Source organism: Chanos chanos, chromosome 6 (assembly GCF_902362185.1).
Source record: "Chanos chanos chromosome 6, fChaCha1.1, whole genome shotgun sequence".
In the NCBI taxonomy this organism is placed as follows: domain Eukaryota; kingdom Metazoa; phylum Chordata; class Actinopteri; order Gonorynchiformes; family Chanidae; genus Chanos; species Chanos chanos.
In genome coordinates this window covers 23944485-23960092 of record NC_044500.1, presented here as the reverse complement: position 1 = coordinate 23960092, position 15608 = coordinate 23944485, and positions in this window count along the sequence as shown.

Below are 15608 nucleotides of genomic sequence, written 5' to 3'. Positions count from 1 at the left end.
TCTTCTCTGCCCCAGCATTCGGATATCCATTCTTAGGTCTGCAAGGTACAAAGTGTCTGCTCCCAGCATGAGGCCCTATATACTCCTGTCCCTCAAGCCCGAAACTCCTGCAAGCCCCTACTCTGAGGCAGTGGCCCACCTGTGATGCTTAGTCAGCCTGACTGCAGAGCCAAGATCAACCTGTCCTTTATAGCCTCATCATAATCTCAGTTTTAACTATATTAAAGCTAATCATTCTCAGCCATTATGCAGTTTGTCTTAAAGACAAGTTTGTCTTAAAGACAAACTTACTGATAAGAACACTGTTTGGTTATCAACTTAATTTATATCTGATTCCATCTAGAACTCCTAGAGCCTCTATATACTTAATCTTGTACACTGTAAACAAATCATATACTGTAAATTATTTCATAGACCATTCAATCTGTTTACCCTGGACTCATTTTAAACTGTAAATGTCTATATTCTATGTGCTGGCTAGAGGAAGACGGGCCCCCCTGGAATCTTGGTTTCTCCCAAGGTTTCTTCCTTCTGGTCTCATTAGTGAGTTTTTTCTTTGCCAATGTGACCTTGGGCTTGCTCACTGGGGGTTTAGACACTGATCCCTGTAAAGCTGCTTTGGAACCATTTTTGATTGTAAAAAGCACTTTACAAATGAACTTGAACTTGAATTGGAACTTTAAATTGCTCTGCTGTTCTGACCTAACTTTCCAGAGAAATTCATTCAGTCAGGATATACTTCAGTTACCACACATGCTTATAAACACAGCTTCATCACCAAGTTGTGACATAACACACAATAGTTAAGATATGTCAGTCTATGTAAGGCTGGTGTACAAGGCGAATGTGTCCCACTTACACACAGGCTTCAGCACACAGAGTGACACAGTGACATGCCAAAAGCTGCCGTATTACCTCCATACATCCAATTCTCCAGATCCCTGTCTCATATTCTCTGGGATCACTGCCAAAAGTATGCTGACAAACAAGAATCTGATAATGGTTGAAAACCTATTTGTGTATACATCATACACAATATTTATAACCTATTTATTTATACCCTGGAAAGATCATATGTGTGTAAATGTTGAATAATACAGAGGAGAGCCAACATATCTAAGTGTATTGCTTCAGTTCGCATTCCTGCGCCTACCTATTTCAAGGTTATAGTTTGGTTTGGTATACTTGGTGCATCAGTAGTGAAATTTAAGGGTTATGGTTTGGCACACTGGTGTATTAGTAGTGAACTTTAAGGGTTATGGTTTAGTACAGTGGTGTGTTAATGGTGAACTTCAGGGGTTACGTTTTGGTACATTGATGTATTAATAGTGAACATTAAGGGTTATGGTTGGGTACAGTGGTGTATTAGTAGTGAATTTGGGACAGACTGGTGCACGCCTCAGTGCACGTCCCATTACTACCATATGGTAACTTCAAACCAGAATCATCCAGCTGGTGGCAGATAGAGGACGGACAACTTTGAAAAGACCATGTACTATACTGGTCCCAGCCCAGCTCCTGTTTCCATCCACCTGCATGACTGTGCCCTTACAGCTTGAAGGGAATGGGGAAGTTCAGACTGTACAGGTAACTGTTCAGGGTATGACGCTCACCCCGGTGTGCCGGTCAGATCACATTTGACAAGATCCTAGGGTTTAGTTACTGAACTTTACTTGACGTTTTCAGTTGAACACAAAGGCACAGCAATGCACATGGCACATTCATGCATAGGCGTGATGAGAGGGTGTGTGGGTGTATATATGCGAGTATGTGTGGGGGTGTGTGTGTGGTTCTGTGAACAGAGAAAAACAGATACATAGTGTCAGTGATTGCACAGGTAAAGTGAACATCTGAATGCATACGAACATGACCAGGTATGTACATTACTGTGAATGACAATATACAAACAGGATATATCAATTATGAACAAGGCATACTATATTGTTCATACATTGAAAGAGTACAACAATTAAATTCCTTGCGTTAGGTTTTGTACGATCTTAGTATAACTTCAAGGCATGCTATAAGGTGTCACTGCGTTAAAATACTCAGCGCCGCCATTTTAAAGGCAAGCAGTATGCAACGCTTAAACTAATTAACTCAAGGATCTCGAGAATTCAGCTTTGAAATGGTTACAGAACATATTCCCATAACAATCAAGTGTGCATAACAATAATTACAGTATATATGGTTAAAAACACAACAGGTTTCATCGCACACATAGGAACTTATTTATTCATCGTTACACCTGAGGCATATGGCCATGACAGTTAACAAGAACTACGTTCACTTTGTGACCATAATCACTGAGTGTTATGAGAAATAAACTTGGCAATACCATCTAAAACATAAATAAGTAAACAAAGATTAACCTACTTGTTGTCATAAATGCACAAAAGTAGAGGAATCCACACAAGAATACACACTAATTAAGTCCACATAACAGGTGCAACGCTATAACATGTGAAAGCATGTCTGATGTAACATCTTCTTCACACTGAGAGGAGCTCCCAGCGTCCTTTGCAGTTAGTATCTCATGTATGCATGTGATGATGCTGCTCAAAGGGCCTTTTCTACAGCTGCCCACAAATATGCTGTGCATATTTGTTCCATGAAAAGGCCAATCTAACTATGTAGGGAGCACTGCAGGGTTGTTGGTGTCTTCAGTGTCCAGGATTTCAAGAAGAGTCACTAGGCAAGCTACTGGACGTGTGTAGATCTGATCCTTGATTTTGACATCAACGGTCCTCACCAAACCATCCTTGCGGGAGAATGTTTTGACCACTCTACCAATGGGCCAGAGAGCTCTGGGGAGTTGAGAATCCATCAGCATGATGACCTGTCCCTCTTCAAGAGATGGAGATGACCCGTGCCACTTCAGACAAGGCTGTAAACTGTCTGTCTTTGGAGCTCTTACTGGCCGCTCTATGTCCTGGCACCAGGCCTCGTACTGCAGCCATTCTGAGAAGTCAATGAGGGTGTAGATGTTACCTGGCTTGTGGAACATGTGGCAGAGGAATGAGGCTCTCAGCCCAAGAGAGAGTTCACTGAGCAGACGAGAGATGTGGGAAGCTAAGCTCAAAACACATTTGAGCTTAGCTTCCCCCTCAGCACCCAGAGTCTTAAGCATCTCCACCGAGGCTCGGACCTGAAGAGCGAACCTCTCAAATGCCTCAGAGTCACCTCGGTGCACATCGGGGGCATTCATAACTGCGGCTATCTTACTGAGTGCCAGCTGGTGAGGTTGGCCAAATTTTTCAGACAGTGCTGCCATAGTGTATGGAGTGGGGGAGTTCAGGTATGCGTCAACAACCAAACATGCCGCTTTCAACTTTAAGTGGTCCACTAGGATCTGGTACTTGAACAGCTCAGTTCCATCCTTGGGCAAGAGGTTCTCCAGGGCTATTTTAAGACGTGAAAACTCACTTGGGTCCTTGTTTATGAAGTAGGGAATTGACGGTCCTGGCCCACAGTATGTCACAGTAAGGTACTATTGGGACTGGGAGGACTCTGTTTCAGATACCTGAAGGACAGACGGACTAGCTGGGGGACTAGGAATGTGTGGTGGCCTGGGAGCTGCTGGCTGCCAATATTGTTGACTGCGAGTGATTTCTGGATGTAAGGCTGCTGGGCCATGAGCAGGAATGTACGGATCAGCCACGTTGAGTACAGCACCATGGGGAACATGATGACTTAGGCTAGGCTGCACTGGATACTCACTTTGGTGGCTGTCTATGCATGTTGGCTGGTGGAAAGTAGAATAGCTTTCACACGCCTGGGCAGTTCTGGGCTGATATCTATCCCTGTTTTGGCTGTGGTGCTGCAGGCAAAGCAGCTGCTTCTTCAGTCATCAGTTGTAGTTCACCCATCACTCTTTCTAAGAAGCCCATCAGTCTTTGCTGAGGAACTGGTGAGTCTCTAATGGATGGTGGGCTTGCACCTAGGTCAGGGTGGCCCTTCTGCTCTCTAGTGACTTGCAAACCTCTGTTACTAGAAGACTCTTGAGGTACTGGTTGGTCAGGTGTACTCTGCATAACAGGGGCGGGTGCAACCCTCAGCTGCTGTCTGTAGCCTGACCTTGGTGCTGGGACAGGGGTCATTACATCTCACTGGGGCTGGTAATGGATGCTTGGACTCTGAGTGTGCGGAAGTGGCCGTGACACAGTATTGTTGGTGCTCTGTGCATACTGTCTCGTTTCGTCTTGCACATCTACTCCAGATCTCTCATAGGGTAGGTTGGACATGTCCCGTTGACTCGCCTCAACATGCTGCTGGAGACCTTCTCTTAAGTTGCGTACAAACTCAGGGCCATACAGCTTCTGAAGTTTTCATAACTCCTTAATGTACAGGTGCAGCTCATCACTAGGGGAGCAGCTTTCACTATTGCCCAAAGAGCTCAAAGACTCCAGGTTGATGGATGTCTTGCTGAGGGTGCCACTCGTGTGGAGCAGGCTCTCCTCTTCATGCCAATGTGCATGCTGTGCCATAAATGTGCTCTTAGAAGGAGTTAGGGGCTTGTGACTTGGAAGGTTCAATTCGAAGTCGTCAAGGTAACTTAGCAATCTGGTCTGGCATTGAGGGCGATCAGGCCGTCCTCCAGTAGCACCTCTTGGCTCATAAGCAGGATCCATGACTCCGTGGTGTCAGGGGGGAGAGACTTTTTACTTTGCTATGTGTGGGCTAATAAATGTTTCAGTGATTCTGATGTTAAACATTGCACAGAATGATTCTGAGGTTAAACATTGTACAGACTCTCCCCATGTCCCCCTGTTCTCTCTCTCTCTTTCTGACCCTTTCTATCTCTATTCACCCTTCCCTGACCTTTTTATCACTTCTCACCAATCCTTGACCCTTTCTATCCCTCAGCAAATTCCAAAGAGTGTCTCCTCCCTTCAGGCAGAGACACCCCCAAAAGGATAGAAGCACCCCCCATTTGCAAATCAGATAAAATGTCTTCCTGCTATCCTTCAGTTCAGCTTTCAGCTAAGCTGCAGTTCAGCTATCGGTTCAGCTAAGCTGCGGTTCAGCTCCAGTTGAGCTCCGGTTATCCCAACCGTAATGTAGTCTGTCCGTTCTGATCTGCTCATCTCTGCGAAGAATCAGCCCAGCCTCACCACTTTGGAAGATCCGCGATGCTGAAAGACACACAAACTCTTACTCACGGTCTCCTATTGCTAACCTCAGATACTCCGGTTTCTCATACCTGAATGTGGCTGGGCCTGCTCTTCTTCTTCCCCGTTTTTCTCTCCTTCCCTCACTACCCTTTGTGTGTAAGTAACTCCACTAGAACATCACTCAGATAGTTCTTTTGGTTAAGCGTGCCTCTTTGTGAGTAATGCCTCATTCTCACATGGTTGCTCATTCATACATACATTAGGTAACGAGGATATTGTCATTGTCTACCATTTGTTGTTTGTCTTCTTGTGAGTAGTTTAGAGGCTGTTGTGTGTGTGTGTATAGCGGATTACCTTAATACCACCTGAATTGCAATTTATTCAACATTAGACTCCGCTGAATTTGATCATTGTAGTAAACGTGTACATTTGTATTCCCACTCTTTGAGTATATGATAAATTATTTCTAAGTTACTGAATGTGGTGATCCAGGAACTTAGTTAGCTATAGAAGTATTGAATTCGAAGAGTATTATTGTACTTACTACTTTAATGCTATTATTTAATATATGTTAAGGCTGATGAAGAGTTATTTTGAATAATTTCTAGGTTCAGTGATCAGAGCACTGAGCTGTAAATGGAGTTTTTCAGAATAACTGTAATTTCAGTGGGTTCAGGTTCTGAAATAAGGTTATGGTTACAGCTAAGTGATATTAGTATTAAGTCTAATATTCACAGTATACCATTAACCAGAATTTCCCTATACCATTGGCACTACAGTGGTAGCATCAGTCTGGCACAAAGGACCACAATGAAGGCAAGGGAAGTTCAGACTGTACAGGTAACTGTTCAGGGTATGACAGGATACCAGGGTTTAGTTACTGAACTTTACTTGAAGTTTTCAGTTGAACACAAAGACACAGCAATGCACATGGCACATTCATGCATGGGCATGATGAGTAGGTATGTGGGTGTATATATGCGAGTATGTGTGGGCGTGTGTGTGTGGTTCTGTGAACAGAGAAAAACAGATACATAGTATTAGTGATTGCTCAGGCAAGGTGAACATCTGAATGCATATGAACATGACCGGGTATGTACATTGTGCATACGTTGAAAGAGTACAACAATTAAATTGCTTGCGTTAGGTTTCATACGATCTTTGTACAACTTAAAGGCACACTATAAGGTCTCACTACGCCCTCTAGTGGTATGGTGCAGTTAAAATACTCAATGCTGCCATTTTAAAGGCAAGCAGTATGCAACGCTTAAACTAATTAACTCAAGGATCTCGAGAATTCAGCTTTGAAATGACTACAGAACATATTCCCGTAACAATCAAGTGTGCATAACAATAATTACAGTATATATGGTTAAAAACACAACAGGTTTCATCGCACACATAGGAACTTATTCTGCATCGTTACACCTGAGGCATATGGCCATGACAGTTAACAAGAACTACGTTCACTTTGTGACCATAATCACTGAGTGTTATGAGAAATAAACTTGGCAATACCATCTAAAACATAAATAAGTAAACAAAGATTAACCTACTTGTTGTCATAAATGCACAAAAGTAGAGGAATCCACACAAGAATACACACTAATTAAGTCCACAAAACAGGTGCAACACTATAACATGTGAAAGGGTGGCTAATGTAATGTCTTCTTCACACTGAGAGGAGCTGCTAGCATCCTTTGCAGTTAGTGTCACATGTATGCATGTAATGATACTGCACAATTCAAAGGGCCTTTTCTGCACAGCTCCACTCAGAGAGTAGGGTTTTTCATCAGCTAACCTCCCAAGATAAACATGCTTCATTAAGATTAATAAGGTTTTATGTCACTGTCCTGGTGTCTGGAAGTCTGCAGAACAGAGAGGCAGTGGGGGAGGGGCATCCAACCCATCATGATGTGGTAATAAGCCCTACTATTGATACATGAGTGTTTGTATTTCAGTGCTGTCAATAGGTAGCCCCTGGCAGTGGATGAAAGGGCTTACAGAATGAGACCTCAGTGCTAACCAATCCACAGACAGCGCTACAGCTCTAGACCATTACGTAACACTCTCACACAGGCTCGAGTCTGCTGGTGTTCTCTGGTATTCAGTGTAGCTTCAGACCATTACAGTCAAGCACATTAACACTGGCCTTACACTTCATTTCAACATCTACTGTCAAACAGTTGTGACTGTACAGTCCATGGAGTGTTTACTGATACATTTGGAATCTTTAAATAGCATTTGATCACAGTTTAGCTAATGTATGCAAATGAGTGTGGAACTACTTCATACATGCTTTGTGAGAAGTTTATCTGTGTGTTGTGAAATCAGTAACCTTACCGTGCTGTCCCCGGTGACTGTACCGTTCAACTGCAGAGATGCATTTCTTCTTACACAACCTATTCATTCCCCACAGAACTTTATCCAACCTGTCCATCAGCTTTCAGATTTTATTTATTTATTTATTCATTGTTGACTCCTACTATTATTCTAACAGACATACTGAATGTACCATCTGGTGCTGGTGTAGCTGCAGTTGAATGTGCTGGAGCATGAATGGTAAGATATTGGCGTAAAGTACAGCACAGGGGAGATCAGACATCTTAAAATATCCTGCTTGGTTTAATATTTCATTGCCAGTACAGAGCTCTGGGCTGCTCTCCCTCCTCCAACCCTAACCCAATCGCCCTGCAGCCTAATCTGTACAAGATCTACAGAATGAGTCATTTCCTTAGGGAAATGACACATTATTGTTATTATTATTATTATTATTATTATTATTATTATTATTATTATTATTGTCGTTGTTGTTGTTATTATTTAATCTGAAGAGGGTTAAGAGGAAGAACGGGTCCTTTCTCTTTTAAGGTGGAGGACTGTAGTATTTACCCACAGAGGCAGGAACGGGAGCTGCTGGGAAATGTGACACGTCTCTCAATACATAATGGCTGTTTGGAAGATGGGCAGGATTCTCTGTCCTTCCTCCATACAGAGTTCACACATCCTTTCTGAACACAGTTTAAATCCACAGGATGTCTAAATTCATGTGTAAAACCAGAATGTCTGATTAATTCATTAAATTCACTTTTTGTCATATATAAGACGAGGGGACTCCCCACTGTCATTTAAGGTAATTGGGTGGCCAGGGAACATGTTGTTTTGAGTGATGAGGGGGTTCAGCTGTGCTTGCCTTTTGTTTTTCCGCATGCTACTGTCTGTCATTGTTTTATATGGTTCATGTGGGAAGACCTCACAGAATGTCATCTGACCGTCAGGGCTTCAGGCAAACTGTTTTAGTTGCACACTGCAGTCCAACACCCTCTCAATCTCAGAACACACTGCAATCTAACACTTTCTTAATCTAAAAATACACTGTAATCCAACATTGTCTCAGTCTCAAAAGACACAGTCTCAATCCAACTCTTTCTCAATCACAAAGCAAGGTGCAGTCCAACAAGGGCATCATGCAAGCCAAAAGGTCTGGGGGGCAGCACAATTGTTATGCTGGGGGGTAGGGGGGGCACAATTGCTATTGCTATGCTATCACAAGTTACGACAAGCTGACGAGCCAGAAAGCTAAACAACCAGACTGAGGGATGGCTATTTACTAGCCAACTATCTTGCAAAGCAAACTACGCCTATATTTCTCAAATGCAATTAAGTGTATATAACTATATAACTAATTGCATTTCATTTTCACACATTTGAAAAAAAGGATTGATGCTGTACTAACCACTTCAGCAACACACTGTTAAGCTGTAGCCTACACGTCCTCCAGCGCTGATGCGCAACAGAGTGCTGTGTGCATGTACCTGCTGTTCCGGACCAGTCTCGTCCTGCAACTTTGGGAAGAAACCAATATCATGGGGAAAGGGGTGTGTGACTTTTTGAGGTATGATCTATGACATAATTAGAAGAATATGTTTGACTCATAATATAAAATGATTACAACTACATGTTGTAAAAATAATAGTAATAAAATAAAATAAAAAATATAAAGAATCAAGATATCAAAATACTGGGCACATGCCCCCCCAGCTTGAATGGCCACGATGCCTCTGCAGTCCAACACTGTCTCAATCTCAAAGCACAGTTCAAATTACTAGTTTTTCAGTCGTAAAGAACAGGACAGAAACAGCTCTAAATTTAGGGAGGTTTATTTTAGCAGTGCAGGTTTAGGCTCACTAAAAATTGCTCTTGATGATGCAACCTGTTTGTTTCTCATTCTAAATACAGACCTTAAAGTCCTGGCACAGAGTGAAAATGCCCTGTCATTCCTGTTCCTTTAAACCCAAATCAGCCGTATGCAATATATACACTCTGTGGCGTCGTTAGACCTGGGCGTCCGGGGCTACAGCCCCGAATGTTTTATGAATAGTCCCGGATCTCTCTCTCTTTTTTTTTACAACAATAAAAATAATAAAAAATAGCCCCGGATCAATTCATCTGTCATTCCGATCATACATTAACAGTCGAAAATAATATGATATCGTTAATCAGAAACGCATGTACGTTTTGGGTTCTCTGTTAGCGCTTTTCCACTTGGACGGTGCTGGTGCCCGTGCCGGTGCGGAGCCAGTACTGCCTTGGTGCCTTTTGAGAACCGGCCCGCATTTCCACAGGTTTGGGAACCGAACGCTACGTAGCGAAAGTCTGGGTAAATTCCGTGTGGAAAAAATAATGTCGGACAGAACGCATCTGCTTGCTTTTTACTTTTATGCTAGGCTTCCACACAGCGAAACACCTCACGAATTTTGCCCAAAAACGTTTCGTTCTGGGGTGAAATTCATGAAAATAGTAAGCCTGTCACCTAGCTCAGAAGTTTAAAAGAGTGCTCAAATGATGGTCTGCAGTGGTCTATTTGCACCAGCCAGAGCCGAGAGAGTGAGTGTTTTTTCTACCATTCTGGGTCCGACTATGTTCGTGTAACATGCAATATAAGTCAATATCGTGCCAAACATTTACATTAATGTTTTACAAATGATTAAATTCAACAAAAGAGCAAACTTATACTGAACACTATCAGTCTCTTAAAATGACTCTTAAAGTATAACTTTGAATATTAAAGTGCAAATTAACACCAGACTACTCTTGCAAGTTAACTACTTTTTAAAATTAAAAACTGTAGAAGGGTAAAAACATGCCAGGCAGACACTGGTATAATGTAAGTGACACAGCTACAACTAATAAAACTGATAATGGGTGTGTTAGATTTACAGTAGGTATGCGACTGGTCAAGCATTGACAATAGTCAATAGTATTGGCAGCGCCAAGGCGGTGAGTGGCCCCCAAATCAAATTCTGCTTAGGGCCCCATAAATGCTTGGGCCGGCCCTGGGGCTAAGCCCCCAATGTTTCAAGATCCTAACAACGCCTCTGTATACACTCTACAGACTGACATTAATACCGGAGAGTCAGAATGGGAGACAAATATTGTTCTATGTTTTTGAGCCTGCAAAATAATGGACAGAAATTTCACACCCAGTGCAGCTGTTATAGCATTGATATGTCTATGTGTCGTACAGCATCATTCAGTTAGCATCTCCAGTTCCAGTTTTACAGTTCCTCATTCACACACTGCACTGAGAGTCTGTGTCTCACTCTATCCACTAGAGGCAGTGTGCCTACACTTCTTTGCCACTGAGACAGTCCTGCCTACCAGGTTTCCTCACTGCAGTGACAGCGTGGGCCATAGCAGGGAAGCAGAATTCCCACAGAAGTTAGCACAGAAATATTTATGGGACAATAAAAGATCAGGTGTAAGTGAAGACAGGACAGAACTGGCTCACTTCATACACTCCTACCCAGTGACGGCTGGTGGTGATGTTGGGTGGGTAGACTAACAAATGCATTGTACCCATCAACAGTTCAAGCTGCAGCAACAGCAGCATCACATCCAAGATACCAAGTTACAGCAACGACACTATATACCTTGTGATAGCAAGTGCTCTACAACAACACTAAAGCGAAGTATGCACAGGAATGGCCTGATGACAAAAAACTGTCTCTCTCTCTCTTTCTCTTTCTTTCTCTCTCTCTCTCTCTCCCTCTCTCTCTCATTCTCTCTCTCTCACACACACACACCATTTGACTATTTTTCTCTGTACACATTAGCACACGCCATTTTTAACAAAAACAAAATATGCAAGAATGATGGAATCATAGGCTACATGACAGAACAGAATGCTCCATCATGTAGCCTACAATGTCAGAAAAGGGTCCACCTAGGGATGCACTACAAAACGTGTTCCAACTGTAACAACTGCCAATAGATAATGCAAATGTTTTTATCACAATCATTTTGCAACACATTGTGTCAAACATCAATGTCCCAAATAAAACAATTTGGTAACCACAGCAAAAATAACGGTCATTATAGAAGAGAGACAGGCAATATGAAGGCAGGAAAGCTAAAGGAAACATGTGCTGGTCTTTTTCAAAGGTCTATAGGCTTGGGTCTACCTTATTTGAAGAGAAGCTCACATCAACAACCTTTCTGGGACACAAACAGGTTAATCACCATGTTATTGAAGTCCCGTGATTTGTGGATGAAGTCCCGCTCGATAGACAGCATAGCCAGTGCATTCAGCCTATCCTGACCCATAGCACTTCGGAGAAATGATTTAATCTTCTGAAGTGTACTGAAACACCTCTTTGACTCTGCCAGTGTCGTGGGGGTTGTGATGGTGATTATCTGCGTTAATTTCAATGTTTCAGAAAAAGTGCTCTGTAGATTGTTCTCAGTCAACATCCTCAAAAGTGACAATACAGACTTTAACCCCACAAACCTCACACTTCTATACATCACCATAAGCTCACCTCTCAGGTTCTGTCCAGCTGCTCCTGGCAGAAACTGGTCTTAAACAGCGGAAACACTTAAGGGTCAATAAATTCAAAAGACACTAAGTGCCTGGCTCTATCGAAGTGAGCCTTTGACCACTCTATCATCAATTCACAGCACTGTGTGGCTACTGACACATCATCAGACTACCGCGTCCTGCGCGGCGTTGCTGCAAGAACAGCTGTGTCTCCATGAGGATGTGGCTGGGTGTCATCTGTGGTCAGCTTGTCCTTCAGTTCAGCAATGGAGCAGGAAAAATTCTCCAAGGCCTGTCTAGTTTTGAGAGGATCTGAGGGCAGAGTGGAAAAAAGATAAAAAGGGTACTGGGATGTCTTTGCTTGTGTGACCGGTCTGGTCTGACACTTTGTGAACTCTGCTTTGTGTTCTATATTGTGTATAATAAGAAGAAGACAACCACTGGTTTACCAACCAAGGGGCAGGATTTATTCTCTCCTGATCACAGCGTCCAGCCGACTGTGTGACACACAAAAACAGCAGTACAAGAACTTCATAAAAGCGATTGCAGCGTCATTACAGCGTCCAGCCAACTGAGAAAAAACCCCACTAATTTTCCTTTAGATACCAGGAGCTAGTATTAAGTTTAAACAGGAATATGAAGTTACAACAAACTATACACTATGCTTATGCAAAAACAAGATTATTAATACAAAACAAATTTACACGACAAAATAACCAAAAGGGGGAGTTTACATACCTGTGTGACACACAAAAACAGCAGTACAAGAACTTCATAAAAGCAATTGTCTACATGTACATCTCTAACGGAGGAAAGAAACAGAGAATTAGACCACATGATAGACCAAACACGCATTCCGCTAGCCTAGCCTGAGACCGGCGACTAGCATTCTATGCAGAAGTACTGTACACGATAAATAATAAAGAAAATGCACACACATACAAAATAAATATTACAACAACAAAAAAAAACAGCATCTGTGACCTATTCAAGGTAAGATTCTTGCCTCTGTTTAGCATTTCTACCCCCGCTTTACCATGCTATCAGCATGAGTACCAGTGTAAACCTACCTCTCCTCATTACAGCGTCCAGCCAACTGAGGAGGAACCCGCGAATTTACAGAGTAACCTCACTAGATGTCAGAGGTCACACAACAAAAGTACAATAAATAAAATAAAAGAAAGTCCTGCCCCTTGGTTGGTTAACCAGTTGTTGTCTTCTTATTATTATACACAATATACAACACAATGCAGAGTTCAGAAAGTGTCAGACCAGACTGGTCACACAAGCAAAGACATCCCAGTACAACAAAGAAAAACAACAGAAAAACAAGAAGGTGCATACAGAAACTGAAAATGGATTGTTGGTGAAATATAAATGTATTACATTTACACATCGGCTACACTTGGACAGGAGAAGGAAGCTGTCTGGAATATAGGTAGGTCTACAGGTGCAGATAGATCATTAACAGTAGGTCTACACTAAAATATTTTTATGAGTATACTCTCGTTAATTCGAACGCGCTAGTTTTTCGAGTCCCACCGCAGTTCTGTCCACTAACAGGGAGAAATAGAGAAATCTCTCTACAACTGAACCTTCAGTGATGCACTGGAGCATTGTCACACCTATTATGTATCAACATACAATAATACTACATCTCCCCTTTCTATAGAACAAAGGCTAGACTGCCTTTGTCTCATCAGACCTTAAAGGATTATTCTCCCTCTTTTGTTGAAAGGTCTCTTCCTATCTAAATCCTGTAACGAAGAATAGTGTTAACATAGGCATTTTAGTGATTATTCATTCTAATGTATTTATTATTATTATTATTATTATTATTATTATTATATAATAACAACAATGATAATAATAATAATAAATCCACAAGGGACAAATTCCAGAGTGGTGACTGTTGCGGAATAACCAGCTAGGGTAGTATTCTGTCCCCTTACGTGCGTGTCGACTGAGCACGAACTGACAGATAGCTAAACACTCAATGTAGAGGCTTGAATGAAGACCCAGGCACGAAAGTAAGGTTTATCCACTTTACTTGTATTTCCTCGGTAAACATGTGCTTTCTCTGACATTGATTTTTGTGAAAGAACGAAGCTTCTCCAAGGCTTAACACGAACGGGAAAAAGATAGTTTAACAGAACCGTAAAAAAACACTAACTAAATGCTAGAGACAAAATGGAGCAACAAGGAGTGATGTCGGAGGTCACGTGCATGTTGGACCAATGAGGAAGAGGCCGTCTCTTAAAGTGACCTCACTTAAAGCAGCTTTCCTCACTGCTCTGAGAAATGGCTGGTAGGAGGTGCTGAAACACAGAATGAAGTATAACATGACAAACACAGAATGAAGTATAACATGACACTCCCCGTCTGGTATTGGTCACAATAACACTAACCAATTTTGAAGGGGCTAAAGGGGAATACCAAACTAATGTAACTATTAAAGTATCTAAGGTGACATAAGGAGTATCACTTCTGTAATAGGCCTGAAGAATGTTTTTGCAATACCACCTTTGGTTACCCTCAGTTCTAGCTTCCTAACTTTACCATCAGTGCCGGTGATGGCCTTGGTGACGAGAGCCATAGGCCACTCGTTTCTTTTCACTTGGTTGTCCTTTAACAGGACCAAATCACCTCCTTTGATGTTAGGCCTGCTTTCTTGCCATTTGCTGCGGGTTTGAAGAATAGCCAGGTATTCTCGCCTCCATCTCTCCCAAAACATGTTGGCAAGGTGTTGCACTCTCTTCCACTGTCGTCGGTAAAGATCAGCGTTCTGGAAGGATCCAAGAGGGGCGTGAGGTGCTGACGTCTTCTGTGTGAGGATCATTTCCGGTGTCAAGAGGAATGGTGACTCAGGATCGGTAGAGATGGGTGTCAAAGGCCTTGCATTAATGATGGCGCACACTTCGGCCATGAAAGTAGACAGTACCTCATGAGTGAGACATGAAGGGGTGACTTGTGAAAGCATGGAGTCCAAGATCCTTCTTGAGACCCCGATCATCCTTTCCCATACACCTCCCATGTGAGAGGAGTGGTGTGGGTTAAAGATCCACCTGCATCCTTCTTCGTTGAGGTATCTTGACACGCTGGGTTCGCTTGTATCGTCCATGAGCATTTTCAGCTCTTTGCACGCTCCTCTGAAGTTGGTACCACAATCGGAGCGGATTTGCTTTGCAGGACCACGCAGGGCAACGAAGCGGCGTAGAGCATTAATGAAGGATGAACTGTCCATCGACTCTATCAGCTCAATGTGTACAGCTCGTACACTTAAACACGTGAACATTACTGCCCACCTTTTACTCTTGGCATGGCCTCCTCGAGTACGACGAGCAGACACATTCCAGGGACCAAACACATCCAGGCCTACATTGGTAAAGGGTGGTTCTGTGCTGAGGCGATCAGGGGGGAGGTCAGCCATTCTCTGCTCCTCTGTTTTCCCTCGTAGCTTGTTGCATATGACACACTTGCGGAGATTGCTGTTAATACATCTCTTGGCTCCAACTATCCAAAATCCTTCTGAGCGGATAGAAGCCTCAGTAAAGACGCGACCCTGATGCTTGACTCTCTCATGATAGTACTTGCAAGGAGAGTAGCGGTATGGCTGCGGCCAGGGATGATGAGCGGGTGTTTCTCTGCTGTGGGAAGTGTGGCATGCCCAAGCC